Source organism: Rhinolophus sinicus, chromosome 17 (assembly GCF_057876585.1).
Source record: "Rhinolophus sinicus isolate RSI-liver-muscle chromosome 17, RSI-T2T, whole genome shotgun sequence".
In the NCBI taxonomy this organism is placed as follows: Eukaryota; Metazoa; Chordata; class Mammalia; order Chiroptera; family Rhinolophidae; genus Rhinolophus; species Rhinolophus sinicus.
The window spans coordinates 148,318,237-148,332,131 of record NC_142517.1 but is presented as its reverse complement, the minus strand read 5'-3'; the positions used below and the strand labels follow the sequence as shown (position 1 = coordinate 148,332,131).

The window sequence follows — 13,895 nt, the reverse complement described above, 5'->3', positions numbered from 1 at the left end:
GGATATTTAAACAGTATAAAGTCAAGAGAGCTGTGAAAAGAAATGCCATTGCCTATCTGACAAAACTGCATGCTGTCTTTGCAGATTTGTTCAACTGCTAATCCCCTCCACCCGGAGAACTGGTAGACTTCTTCTGTCACTCAACATGACAATGCAGCTCATGCCGGCTTCAGGTTCTTTGGCAAGTGTTTAATTCAAATTGTGGTACAACTCCCTTCCTGAGTTTTCCCCTTCCTAATGAAGTTCTTACCAGAGCCCAAAGCCCACACGCTTACATTTCTATCCCTAAAAGAGTCGACACTTTACAGATAAAAGGTCAAAGGAAACCTTGCCTTGATCCTTTCACAAAGCGACAGTTCAACACTGCTATAATTCCTTTCATTAAGGGAACTTAAAAAGAAAAAAAAAAGTTATCCTCCAGATAGAGTTGCATGACACCACAATTTCAAGTGAAAACCCTCCAGATCAGGCGCTGTTTTGTGCTCCTGCACATTCCTAAATAAAGTCTTGCCTTGTGTCAGCTCTTGACTATCTTTCTTCTCATCTTTAAAAAAAAGTATATTTCTACTATTAGATGTGTGGAATTTTTAGATATTTTTTGAGGACTTAAGTATTCTTTAACTTTTTCAGAAACAAACAAAAAGTACAAAAATTAAAATTCCACCAAACAGCCTCTTACCAGCTTATATTCTGCTAAACAAAAAAAGATTAACACTGTGTAATTATCTAAAAAAAAATTCTGACTTATCACCCACCTTTCATTCTCAGTAGTAATTGGCACACCCACATCTTTCGGGGAAGCCACTACCCTATTTTCCTGTCTGACCTGTCTTGACAACACACCTTATACTCTACAGCTATCTAATGACTCAAGAAAGTCTTTAATATGAAGTCAGTTTTAACCTAGGATAGTAAAGAATATATAGTATCGCAATGTAAATTACAATACAGTTAAAATATTTGGGTCCATATTGGATGGATCGAATCTATTAGCATAACTATCCTAAATCAAAGAATTTCAGTGCAGTTGGTAACTGATTCTACAGAAAATTCATTTTAGAATACTATAAATTATATACTAAAATAAAAGTTGGCATTTCTTAAAATTTTATTTTTACTCTGAGATCCTTCTGACAAACTTCTAAATTCTACGACTCATTTTGATTATTAAGATTCTCACCAGAAAATATTTCACGTGCATATAGTCTCTGCTGCTGGAGGTCTCTTCTTCACTCTCCCTTCTCTATGTCAACCATCCCCATTCTCCCAAGTTACACAAAACAGTTGGTATACGCTGGCTAGGGACCTCCACTCATCATTCAGTCAACCCTCAACAAAGACTAATGTCCAAGGTTGCTCTGATAGTAAAAAACCATTGTAATGTTCGCAGGGGTACCTAGTGCACAATAGAAACCCAAGCAGCCCAGAGACAGCATGTGATCTCCAGACTAACTGAGTTCCTCTGACAATTAGGAACAGAACAGAAACTCATAGACACAGACAATAGTTTAGTGGTTGCCAGAGGGTAACGGGGGCGGGGGGTGGGGGGTGGGAGATGAGGGTAAGGGGGATCGAATATATGGTGATGGAAGGAGAACTGACTCTGGGTGATGAACACACAATGGGATTTATAGATGATGTAATACAGAATTGTACACCTGAAATCTATGTAATTTTACTAACAATTGTCACCCCAATAAATTTAATTAAAAAAAAAAAAATAGAGACCTAGTGCTATTTACCTAAATTGCACATGTGCCCTCCCCATATAGACAGCAGCCTGCTGGTCCCTTGGATGTGTTTCGTGGCTGACTGACCTTAGCTTACTATCATTGCTTCTGTCTTGTTGATAATGCATTGATGACCTCACAAAGGATAGCAAACATCAACACAGCCAATTGAGTGATGTGATACAACGGTCAACGACAATGTCACAGTAGTGGAGTTTGGAACTAGTTTTTCCAATTGTCTAGGTCCCTGTATTCCTTGCTCACCTTATTATATTGCTTCAGTTTCATTTGTCTGAAACAGAAACTTGCTAAGGGGATATTTTCATAGGTTTTTCTCAATGAGCCACAAATGCTAATGAAAAACTGCATTACTATATTATTTTGCAAAGTTAGCGATAATATTGACTATAATCAATAAAGAGTTTCTCTTTTCAGTAATTTAATAAAATAACCTATGCTTAAGGGATCATTATTTCTATTGTGATCAAATTCATCTATAAGGTCATTTGGCTGGTTGTCATGAACAAATCACTGTTACAGGAATTCAAAAACAAAGCACAGAATCAGTCAATGTCACCTGGCTCTTTTAAGATTATCATTATCATTATTATTACTACTAATTTTATACTGACAATTGTTATTTATTGAGTCTTTGCTAAGTAATAGGTACAATGTTTTTAATTCTTTATATACATCAGCTCATATTAACCTCACAACATCCTAATTTCATGTAGTAGGGGATTTGCCCAAGGTCACTCCCTAGTAAGTGACAAAATCACAACATAGTCTATGCTCTTCAGCACTGGGGAGTTCTGCAGTGCCTTTCTTCTCAAAAGGCAACTTCTCCCCAAGAGCCACACCATATTTTGCTCATATTCCCAAAAGAAGGCCCTATTGTCCAGCACTCACCCAGAGTGTACAGTCCCTTGGCATTAGGGTTTGGCTAAGGCAGTGAAGAAGTTTCTGGTAAAATATCTACCAGTAACCTTCTGCCAGATAATGTAAGAACTGTTTTAAAATTGAAAGAAATTTAAAACCAGACACAAACCATATGCTGTGGACTACTTGTATCCATTTACATTACATTACAAGGAGAAAAGTTTCCATAATGATTACAAGAAGAAAAGATTGTTTCCTTCTAAGTAAAAGCTGCAGCCAGTAATTTAGCCAAGAAGGGGAACAAAAACATCAATGAATCTTCACCTTTTGCAACTAAAAGTGTAAGAAAACTGGAGGTAGAAAAATCATCCAAAAATAAAGTGAGCTTAATTATCATAGCCTGATATTTATGTTTAATAGCTTATGAATTAAATCACAAACACATTAAGTCAGGAGTGACTCCTGCATTTGCACAGACCAATTCCAGCCCTCTAATTCTTGGGAGGAGAACACCAGCCCAACTAAACAAAACCCTAAATAAAAAGGTATTCAACTAAATATATCTGTGAGTTTATCAGCTGCCCTCAAGGTCATTACAATCAATTTGGAGGATTAAATATCAAAGTCTGTCTTGTTACTCTGTTTTATTGTGCTATATTGTTATTAATACTCTAATAGACAAAAGACCCTCAATAGCCAAAGCAACCTTGAGAAAGAAGAACAAAGCTGGACACATCACAATTCCTGATTGCACACTATATTATAAAGCTATACTCATCAAAACAGTATGGTATTAGTATAAAAACATACATACAGATAATGAAACAGAAGAGAGCTCAGAAATAAATCCACAAATATATGGTCAATTAATTTTTGATAAAGAAGACAAGAATGTACAATGGGGAAAGGACAGTCTCTTCAATAAATGGTGATAGGAAAACTGGACAGATACATGCTAAAGATTGAAACTGGACCATTATCTTATACACAAAAATTAACTCAAAATGGATGAAAGAATTAAATGTATGATCTGAAACCATAAAACTCCTAGAAGAAAACATAGAAGACAAGCTCCTTGACATTGGTCTTGGTGTTAATGTTTTGTATTTCACATAAAAAGCAAAGGCAACAAAAGCAAAAATAAACAAGTGGGACTGCATCAAACTAAAAAGCTTCTGCACAGAAAAGGAAAACACCAAAATGAAAAAGCAACCTATTAAATGGGATAAAATATTTGCAAGTCAGTATCTGATAATGAATTAATATCCAAAATACATAAAGAACTCACACAACTCAATAACAAAAATCAAACAAACAATCCAATTGAAAAATGGGCAGAGGGACTGAATAGCATTATTCCAAAAAAGACAAACAAATAGCCAACAGGTACATGAAAAGCTTCTTGGCATCACTCACCATCAAGGAAATGCAAATCAAAACTACAATGAGATATCACCTCACACACAAAAACAAGAGATAACAAGTATTATCTAGGACATGAAGAAAAGGGAATCTTTGTGCATTGTTGGTAGCAATATGAATTGATACAACCACTATGGAAACAGTATGGAGGTTCCTCAAGTAATTAAAAAAAAAACTACCAGCAATCCCACTTCTGGGTATATATCCAAAGGAAACAAAATCACTATCTCAAAAAGCTATCTGCACCCCCATGATCATTGTAGCATTATATACAATAGCCAAGACATGGAAACAACCCAAGTGTCCATCGACAGAGGAATGAATAAAGAAAATATTATTTATGTGTGTATATATATATATATATATATATATATATACACACACATATATAAATGTGTATTTATATATACACACATATATAAATATGTGTATATATATACACATATTTAAATATGTGTGTGTGTTTGTGTGTATATATATATATATATATATATATATATATATTATATGTAAATATCATTCAACCGTAAAATAAGAAGGAAACCATGCCATTTTCAACAACATGGATGGACCATGAGAGCATTTGCTAAGTGAAATAAGCCAGATATGGAAAGACAAATACTGTATTATCTCACTTATACTTATAATCTAAAAAAAACCAATTCATGGAAACTAAGAACAGATCAGTGTTAACAGAGGCAGGGGATGGAAGGTGAGGAAAATGGGTAAAGGTAGTCAAAAGGTACAAACTTCCAGTTATAAGATAAATAAGTTCTGGGGATACAATATATAGCCTAGTAACTGCAGTACAACTCAGTGATTGTATATTTGGAAATTGTTAAGGGAAGAAATATTAAAAGTTCTCATCATGAGAAAAAAATATTTTATGTGAGGTGATGGATATTAACTAAACTTATTGTGATAATTATGTGTGTGTGTGTGTGTGTGTGTGTGTGTGTGTGTGTGTGTGTATTTATATATCCATAAAATCATTACGGTTACAACTTAAACTAATACAATGTTGTAAGTCAATTACATCTCAACAAAGCTGGAAGAAAATTAATTTAAATTATAGCCAAAAGAGGGGGCCGGCTGGGTGGCTCAGGTGGTTGGAGCTCCGTGCTCTAATGCCGAAGGCTGCCGGTTCGATTCCCACATGGGCCAGTGGACTCTCAACCACAAGGTTGCCGATTTGACTTCTCAACAGCAACTGGACCTGAAGTTGAGCTGCGCCCTCCACAACTAAGATTGAAAGGACAACAACTTGACTTGGAAAAAGTCCTGGAGGTACACACTGTTCCCCAATAAAGTCCTGTTCCCCTTCCCCAATAAAATCTCTTAAATACACACACACACACACACACACACACACACACACACACGTAGCCAAAGGAAAGGAGAGTAGCTAGAATGGAGGTGGGATGATGGTAAAGCACTATCTGATACCATTTTCATCAACCAGAATATATAGGACACAGAAAAGTTAGATGCCATTTCTCCTTTTTTCTTTTCTAACTCAAGTACTGAATTATGATGCCCTCCAAAAAAGAATGAAACCACTATATGGAGAGTGACTACATTTCACCTGAATTTCTGTGATATGGGATCCCTCAATATGAATGGAAGAGCTGAGAGGGTTTCTAAATAAAGCAGACTGTTAAATTATATTATTTCCTAAACCAAAACAATATCAAATTGAAACAGAATCAGTAGAATATCCAGCCAAGATGCCACAATAAATTCAGGCTTCAATTCATCTTTTATGCTCTAAACATAGAGCATAGAGACAGATAAAAGAGAAAAACTGAAGAAATACCAGGGGTTCCAAAAAAAATGTATACAAGTGGACACTTCGGTTAACGTTGCTCAAGCAGTAGTTTGCCGTAATCAGAAGTGTCTGGCCACTGATGGTAACCACTTTGAGCACCTTTTGTAATTGCAGAAGACAAACGTGACTTGAATTCATCTTTTTTATCAGTATATACTGAGTATTACAATTTTAATAGTTTTCCTTTCTTAAAATGTGTATACTTTTGCCACCCTCTGTACGTACATAGTACATACATACATACTCTGATAGAAAAGAAAGGAAGGTGCCATATCATCGTAGTAAAATGAGAGATTAATTATAACTAAAAGCATTAAAGAAGGCTTCAAAGAAAACAGGATACTTGAGAAGGTCTTGAAGAAAGAAAAGGATTTGCAGGGGAGTGAGTAGGGGCAGGTCTGGATACAGAAAGAAGATTTGGACAGAGAGGAGCATCACACAGTAACACTCGGGAGGCATACAAGTAGTTATCTGGTTTGGCTGAAGACGTTCAGTTGGAAATGGGGTTTAAGAAGTCCAGGGCAAGACACAAGAAATCTCTGTTATGTGTGAAATAAGATATTTCTACGATAGTCTGCTGGCAATAGGGAAGTAAGGCTGCAGAGGAAGGAAGCAGGATGCTTCATCCCACACTTTATGAAGAGTGTTCAAGTAGATTTTTGTGTTGTAGCTTATGGTGAAGACAGAAAGGCCAACTGGGAGGCAATGAAACTGTCCCCAGGTGAGAGGAGGAGAGCCCGCTTTAGGACAACACTGAAAAGTGTAAATGCAGAGATTGATGCTTTGCAGATATCGCTAATGACAGGACCCAATTAGAGACCATGACAGGACCTGACAACTGATTACAGAAGGAAGCAGAACACTACACAGAGTTTTAGCCTGAGGAGCTGGGGAGTGGCCCCAACACAACATTAAGATTTCGGAAGAGAAGCAGGTTTAAGGGAGAAGAAGAGTTTAGTTTGGAATTAAGGTAATTTGAGAGCTCGACAGAACACCTACTTAGAGAAAACAGCAACCAGATGGACAGGTGGGTCTCAAACTGACAACAGTAGTCAGAACTAAAGGTAAGGTTTGGGGAATCTTCTGCCTACACCCAACAGATATAACAACTACACAATAAAATGTACTTACTTTTTAGCAAACAAAAACCTCTCAAAGTCTGCTGACCCACGATTTTAGCTACAACTTACCTGGCTCGTCTGAATTCTTAGGTGTCCTTTGAGGACTCCTATTATAAACGGAGTGACTTCAATAATGAGAACCACCACTCAGATATTATTTCAAATAGTCCCTGAATGCTCATCCTGTCTGCCTCCCCCCATTCAGAGGCTAGTATACTCTCCCAGCTAAATCATGCATTTGAGTTCTCCATTAACTTTGGGGAAAAAAAAAACGGGACTTCTCAGGGTTTTGAGTCTTACGCCAGCACAGATGTAAGTGTCCCTTACAAGAGGGATCAGTGTGTGTGCGAAGAGGGGTGGGGGGAAGGAAAGGAAAGATAGCTCAAAGATCATTTTCAAAAGAGTAATTTTAACCATAAGCCTTGCAGCCCTTGAGACTTGTGTTTTCTAGCAGGATATAAAGGCATTCCGTGCCACTATGATTCTCCTACCCTGAGAAACCCATACAAAGGAGGAATTTAAAACATAAAATCCCAGGATGGAATCTAGGTATGGCATGTGCTACTTCACTAAAGACCTTCACTTAAGCATATGCAGGTTCAAAGACAGCAAGAAGCTCCGTACACTTCAATTGTGCAATCACTCACCTTGTAGCTGTGCCTGGAAAACCACCCCATCTATTATGAGTCATGATTTTCTATCAAACCTACAGAAGGCACAACGCAAAGGGCCAGGCCTCAAGATCTACTTGCACACAATGACTAATGTGAGAAAGGTACATGAATCTTACAAAATAAGGGTGCCGAACCTCATAAGAGGAAGTCCTATGTAACCATGGAACTTGGCAGCAGTCCACAGAGAAATGGAGGAAGAGGGAGTGAGCTCAAAAGTACCTTCCCGCCCAGCAGCCCAGTTTTAACTACACAAGTCAAGATTTCCGGGTGCTTTGCACTAGACATGTTTCAACAAAGCAAACCCTTTATTATTCCAATCGATGTGATACCAAATGTTTTGTATACTTTTCTATAAGAAAGTACATCATGATTCAGGCACACCAAGCATATGTTGATAAAGTGCTTACACAGTAACAATCAAAGCACACCATGTGCTTACTACCTTCTCTTTCTCAAGGTTGATTTAAAGGTATCAAAACTACAAACAAGGGGTGGCCAGTTAGCTCAGTTGGTTAGAGCGCATTGCTACTAACACCAAGGTTGCCAGTTCCATCTCTACATGGGTCACAAGCAGAGGCATTTCATTCTACACACATACACCTCACACAGCAGCATGTGATTCCCTACAGAAACATACAGCTAGCCCTCAAACATGTTTTTTGAAAGCTGTCAGACATAGGTGAACAAAATAGTCAACATCAGAGGCCCATCAACCTCTCTGAAAACAGAGGAGTCCTAGTCCATAAACGAAAAATTGATTGTCTTTTTTGGTTGCTTTAAACATTTTTAAAATAGGAAGTGGATTCAAGGGTTACCCACAAAAGATAACCCCAATGGAAATATGGAAATAAGTGGATATATCAAGTCCTGAAAAAACAGCAGACACTTTCAAAGGATATTTAATCATCTTCTACTAGCCCTTCCCCTATTATAAAAATATGTATCTTTAAGCCACAAACACAATAACAATGATGACCTATAGTTATAAAAAACAGATACACTGAACAGGATATCAAAGGACAAACAAAAAGGTTCTTTTGAAGTCATTGAGGAAAGTATTCTGATCGAAAACAAGATAAAAGGAAAAACCAAGTAAAAGTCAGCAGAAAAGTTAGAAATATAATTAATGCTCAGATTCTGGATGTCCCAAATTTTGGACTGTGGCTCATTAGGAAGCTAAAGCTGCATAACCACACATTGCTGGCATAGCATCCAATATCTACCTTCGTTCCTGTCTTTCATGCCCTATCAGAAACCCAGGCTACTTTAGGTCATGTTCTATTTCCAATAAATTTCCCCAGGAAATTCCAAGCCAGAAGGTCCCCACCCAAAAGATGGGGGGAAAAAAATTTTCTCAACAAAGGGAAAATATTTTAATAAAGACAAAAGAGAAAAAAAAGTCAGGAAACAAAGAGAAATTGAAAGAAATAGTTCATATAACTTCAAGCCATAAAGTACTTTGGAAAAGCTTCCCATAGTCTCTTTGGGGCACCTTTAGGTCAGTTACATCATTTTAGCAGCAAACACATAGCTACAGATGATTGAGAAAGAGGTTAGCCCAGGACCATTCCTCAGGCTCAAAGGAGGGCAGGAGCCGGGATGCTTGACAAAGGAGGAATTGGCACAGAGAAGGGCTGAGCTGCAAGAGGTTCAAATCAGAGTTTAAGAAACGCAAGCAAAAGGCACCAAAAAAAAAAAAAAAAGGAGAAAATAAGGTCAACAACCATTTAAAGGGAGCCAGTTAAAAGGCTCTATTTGTTTATAAAAAAAGTTTGTCTCAAACACTATTACATGAATTCTTTTGGTGTGCAAGATTTGCTTTTTTAAATTTAATATGCAATGCCATAACCAATTAAAGAATTTATTTCACAAAATCCTCTAAAATGAAAACATACAGAAAGGGAAGAAGGCCCGAGAAGAACACAAGGATACATGCTTGCAGTAGTCATTTGTTATGTAAGACTCAATTTTTTTTTTAAATGATGTTTCCAAGGCAACTTCTATATTATGTAGTTATGTTTTCTGCCATTCCAAAAATGCACACCGGTACTACAGAGTCACAAATTTGACCCTTTTCCCATATTTTCATGAGGTTCACTGTAGAATTACAAGAAATCAATGAAGCCCATCTGAGCTAACAATAGATTTATATTCATTAAATGCAAATGATCAATTTAATTCATAATGGAATGATTTCTATTGTATTTCCTTCCATAGATGCCATTAAAAATCATAAAGAACTATAGTTAGTTCACGCAAGTGAACTTGTTTTCCATTTTATTTTAAAACCAAAATTAATATATATTTTCTATCAACCTACATATGTTAATGGATTTTTGTTTAAAGTTGTAAAATCCTACCTTTATTTTTCAATAAAAATATATTTCTGCCTTCTTAGTTTACCATATATGTAATTTAAGGTAGTTCTGAAAGGCATAAAATAAAATGTCCCTCATAAGTGAAAATTTGGAGCATTCTTTCCTGAAAATGCCCACCTGTCATAAAGACACAAGTCAGGTTAAGGAACTGAATGGATAACATGCTTAGCATGAAATTAAACAAGCTTGCATTTATATATCAACTAAGAAATGCCTCCCTTAAAAAAAAAGAGAGAGTACAGCAGACACTGAAAAAAAGTTGAATTCTGCCTTGAGAAAGAAGGAATGTTACCAATGAATCACACAAAAAAAGTTCTTTAGGCAAACAGACCATACTGGTCGTGTGTTTCTTGCAGTCTTTGTGCCCCTCTACTAACCCTACTGTTGGGTTAGGAAAATGGTTCACATTCCTTTGGAAGCACAGATCCTTTTTTAGATTTTTCATGCTGTTATAGAATCTACTTCAGCAATTAAGACAAGAAAAAAATCCCTTTATTTTGTTATAGAATAAACTGCGTACCAAACAATAGAGTTTAAAATATCTTTCACGTTAAAATATACCAAGCCTCTCATGCAGATTTATTACAATTATAACAATCACGGCTTTTGAATATACATCCCAAAAAAGTATCATGAGAAAAAAATCTACATCACCATATAAATAAATGTATTTTAAAAGGGTTTAGATGCTATAAAATAGTGTTCAGGCACTGTGAATCAAATAAAAAGGGTTTTAACGTATGGGTGATAATGAACTTTAACTCTATTGTCTAAAAAATAAACCCTAAGAGAATTTCAATTAAATAGCACGTCCAGAGAAAGAAGTGTTTGAGATAATTAAGTTCCTATTTGCCTGGATCTTATTCAGAGATCTCTTTCGCTGTTTTCCAATCTTATATTTTTATGAAATATAGTATTATGAATTAGGAAAAACTACTTACTGAATGCAGGCATTTTTCTTTGAAGACAAAAAAATCTTAAAGAACCTCAAGATCGTTATTCTGAAAAATAGTTGTTTTTTTTTTTTTGTTTTTTTTTTGGAATAGCACAGATGAAGGAGGTTTGAGAATCTGCCTTCCAATGTAATAAGCATAAACAAAACTTTGAAAAGCTGGTTTTGTTTTAAACTTCAAAATGCTGATGCCAATTGATTTACTTAACTTTTGCTCATTATTTTTATCACTGAATGAGAGGAAAATGTACCAATTCTTTCAAAAGTTCCAGTTGCAATTGTATTATATATGTTATTAGAAATACACTTTAAGAAATACTTGTTGAAGATAGTTCATGAAATCCTGAACTCATAAAAAAAAAAGAGAGAGAGATACTTTTTATAATTAGTTATAGCACAATAATTTCAGTTAATTTAATTTCCTTACATTGTAAAAGAATAGTTCAAAATTTGATCCCAGCTCTATTACAGCTCTATTAATGCATAAGCCATGGCTGAGAATTACAACAGAGACCAAGAAGTATGTTGGGATGGGAGACCAGTTATTCTACTTCCTTGAGTTTGAGAAGATCCCTAGGAAAAAAGACTAACCACATTTTTCGTCCTGTAGTCTTTTTTTCCTTGTATCCTGATGAATTCTGCATTTAAAATTCACTTCCCTACATATCTAATAATCCACTGCATGTATAAATGCAACTCTCAACAAAGGGCTAAATTACACACATGAAGCATACATGCAAAGTAAATCTAAGATGTACTATAGTCAAAATAATCATGTATTGTATTTTTAGCTTAGTTATCACATTCCCTAAAAATGACTGACCCTTAAATAAATAAGAATCAGACAACAGGAGAGACAGATTACAGTAGCTCGTGTTTCTAACAACAATTTCATTCAAAAGTATGGAATACACATCATCAACATTTTCTAAATGCTCCGTTCCTCACCTCCAAAAAGGAAAAGAAAAGATAGTAGGTCCTCCTTGACCTATGCAAAAATAATAAGCAAAGCTGTATCTCGATCTCAGTTATCTTGGCTAAAACAATCTTGGTCATAAGATCTTTTTCTCTCCACTTGAATGAGGCATCCTCTCCAAATCCCTCCTTTTCAGATTTTTCTTTTCTTCTTGAAAAGGACTGGCACACACCCTAAGTGGAAAGCATTCAAGTACCAGACTATAAACAAGTCTAGTCACTGTGCATAAGACACTGTGTACCAACATTACACAGCTAATACCCTTGCAGTCTAAAATGTAAATAGCATGCAGAGGAGAAGATAAAGGGTTCTACTCAATATTTCCTATAGAGCTACTATTGCTGGAAAAAAATACAAACTCTATATTATTTTAATTCTCAAAACACCAGATTAACAAAATCACCAGGATGGTGTCATTAAGGAGACTTCCCTTGTAATTCTGTTTCTACCATTAATTTGCTTTGTGATTTCAGGCAAATCATTTATTTGAATTTGCAGATCCTCATTCCACTGATAAATAAAGTATCTCTGAAAATGTCCAGAACTACTTTAACATTAAATTCATATTATTTTATTATTGTTCTTCGTTCTATACACACAGGGGTGAAAAAAACACCCTTATACATTAAAGGTGGTACTATCTTAATGTCCTATTTATTTAGCACTGTTGGATGATTAAGGCTTACATTCATTCTTTCATTCAGTAATTATTTACTGATCATCTAACATGTGCCAGGCACTGAACATACAACTGAAAACAAACATACAAAAATACCCTCCTTCCAAGAGCTTACATTTGAGTGAACAGTCTGAAAAAAAAGAAAAAAAAAGTCTGAACTATTTTGAATTAAAATAGTTCAAAACTGCAAGTCACCTTTGTCTTCTTAAATCAGGGCTATTAACCATGGATTCGATTATGAATGCCTTAGAACCATCCATACTAACATGAGACTGTGCTATCACAGGGTGATGCCCTCAGGAACAGTAGAAGGAACAAGACTACTAACCCCTTTACTAAGTGGCCCACTGCCACACACTGTTCCCATGTGAATTCTTCCTCTGTCTGCTTTATAAAGTTTTCTCCCATTTCTTCCAAACTGTCAGGCTGATGGTAATTCTCCTTTTTGATCTTTGAGCTCTGCAGCTCACTTCTCACTTGCTACGACTGTGGTCAGAAAAACTGAGAGCCAAGTTAGCTAAAACTGTCTTTAAAATACAAATAAATAACTCTGAACAAGGCAAAAAGAGTGACTTACTAGCTAGCATCTTAGCATTTGTATTTTCAACATTCTGGCTCTATCTATTCAAAGGCCTTTTCCGCCTTCCTTCCTGTGTTCTAGGTCAGTGGAGCTTACCAGATAATTTCTGAAGTTTGTTGTACACAGTATGGATGAAACAAACTACACAAACTGCATAAGAACATGAAGATTAAGAATTTCAAATCAGACACAAGCACATAGTCCAAGATTAGAAAAAAAAAATTCTTATTTCAATTCTGTCTCATCTGAACAGACTCACATTATCTTTAAAAAAATGTGGCAAAGCTGTTTGCTTCTGCTCTAGAAACAATTAGAACTTTTTTTTTTTTTCTGTGCTCTCTTGGATTTAAAGAAAAGTTTATAGATAAATGGGCCAAAAAAGAATCTATCTGCCTCTCCTAAAAAAATTTCAAAATTGCTTGTTGGGGACTGGCTTATGAAAAACACACTTGAGGGAAAGATAAAAATTGTACACTTTAAGAAAATAACCAAAGCAAGAGTTCAGTGAAATACTCAGAAAAGTATCACTGAAGGACCTACCCAAGGAAAGATTGACGAAAGGAGAAACATTTGTTCCTGCAACAGGTATTCAGCTGAGATTTACTAAATGCCTGCTATACCTTCAGCACAGCTCTAGGGGCTAGCAATTTCTCTGCCTCATGGATTGGGGGGAAGA

At 35.9% G+C, this 13,895-nt stretch overlaps 1 protein-coding gene across 4 annotated transcripts in view; it reads right to left on the bottom strand.

The window, feature by feature from the left end:
• GPD2 (glycerol-3-phosphate dehydrogenase 2) overlaps window positions 1-13,895 on the bottom strand; it is a 134,667-nt gene that overhangs the window by 103,289 nt on the left and 17,483 nt on the right. The gene's annotated exons all lie outside the window — the stretch shown is intronic.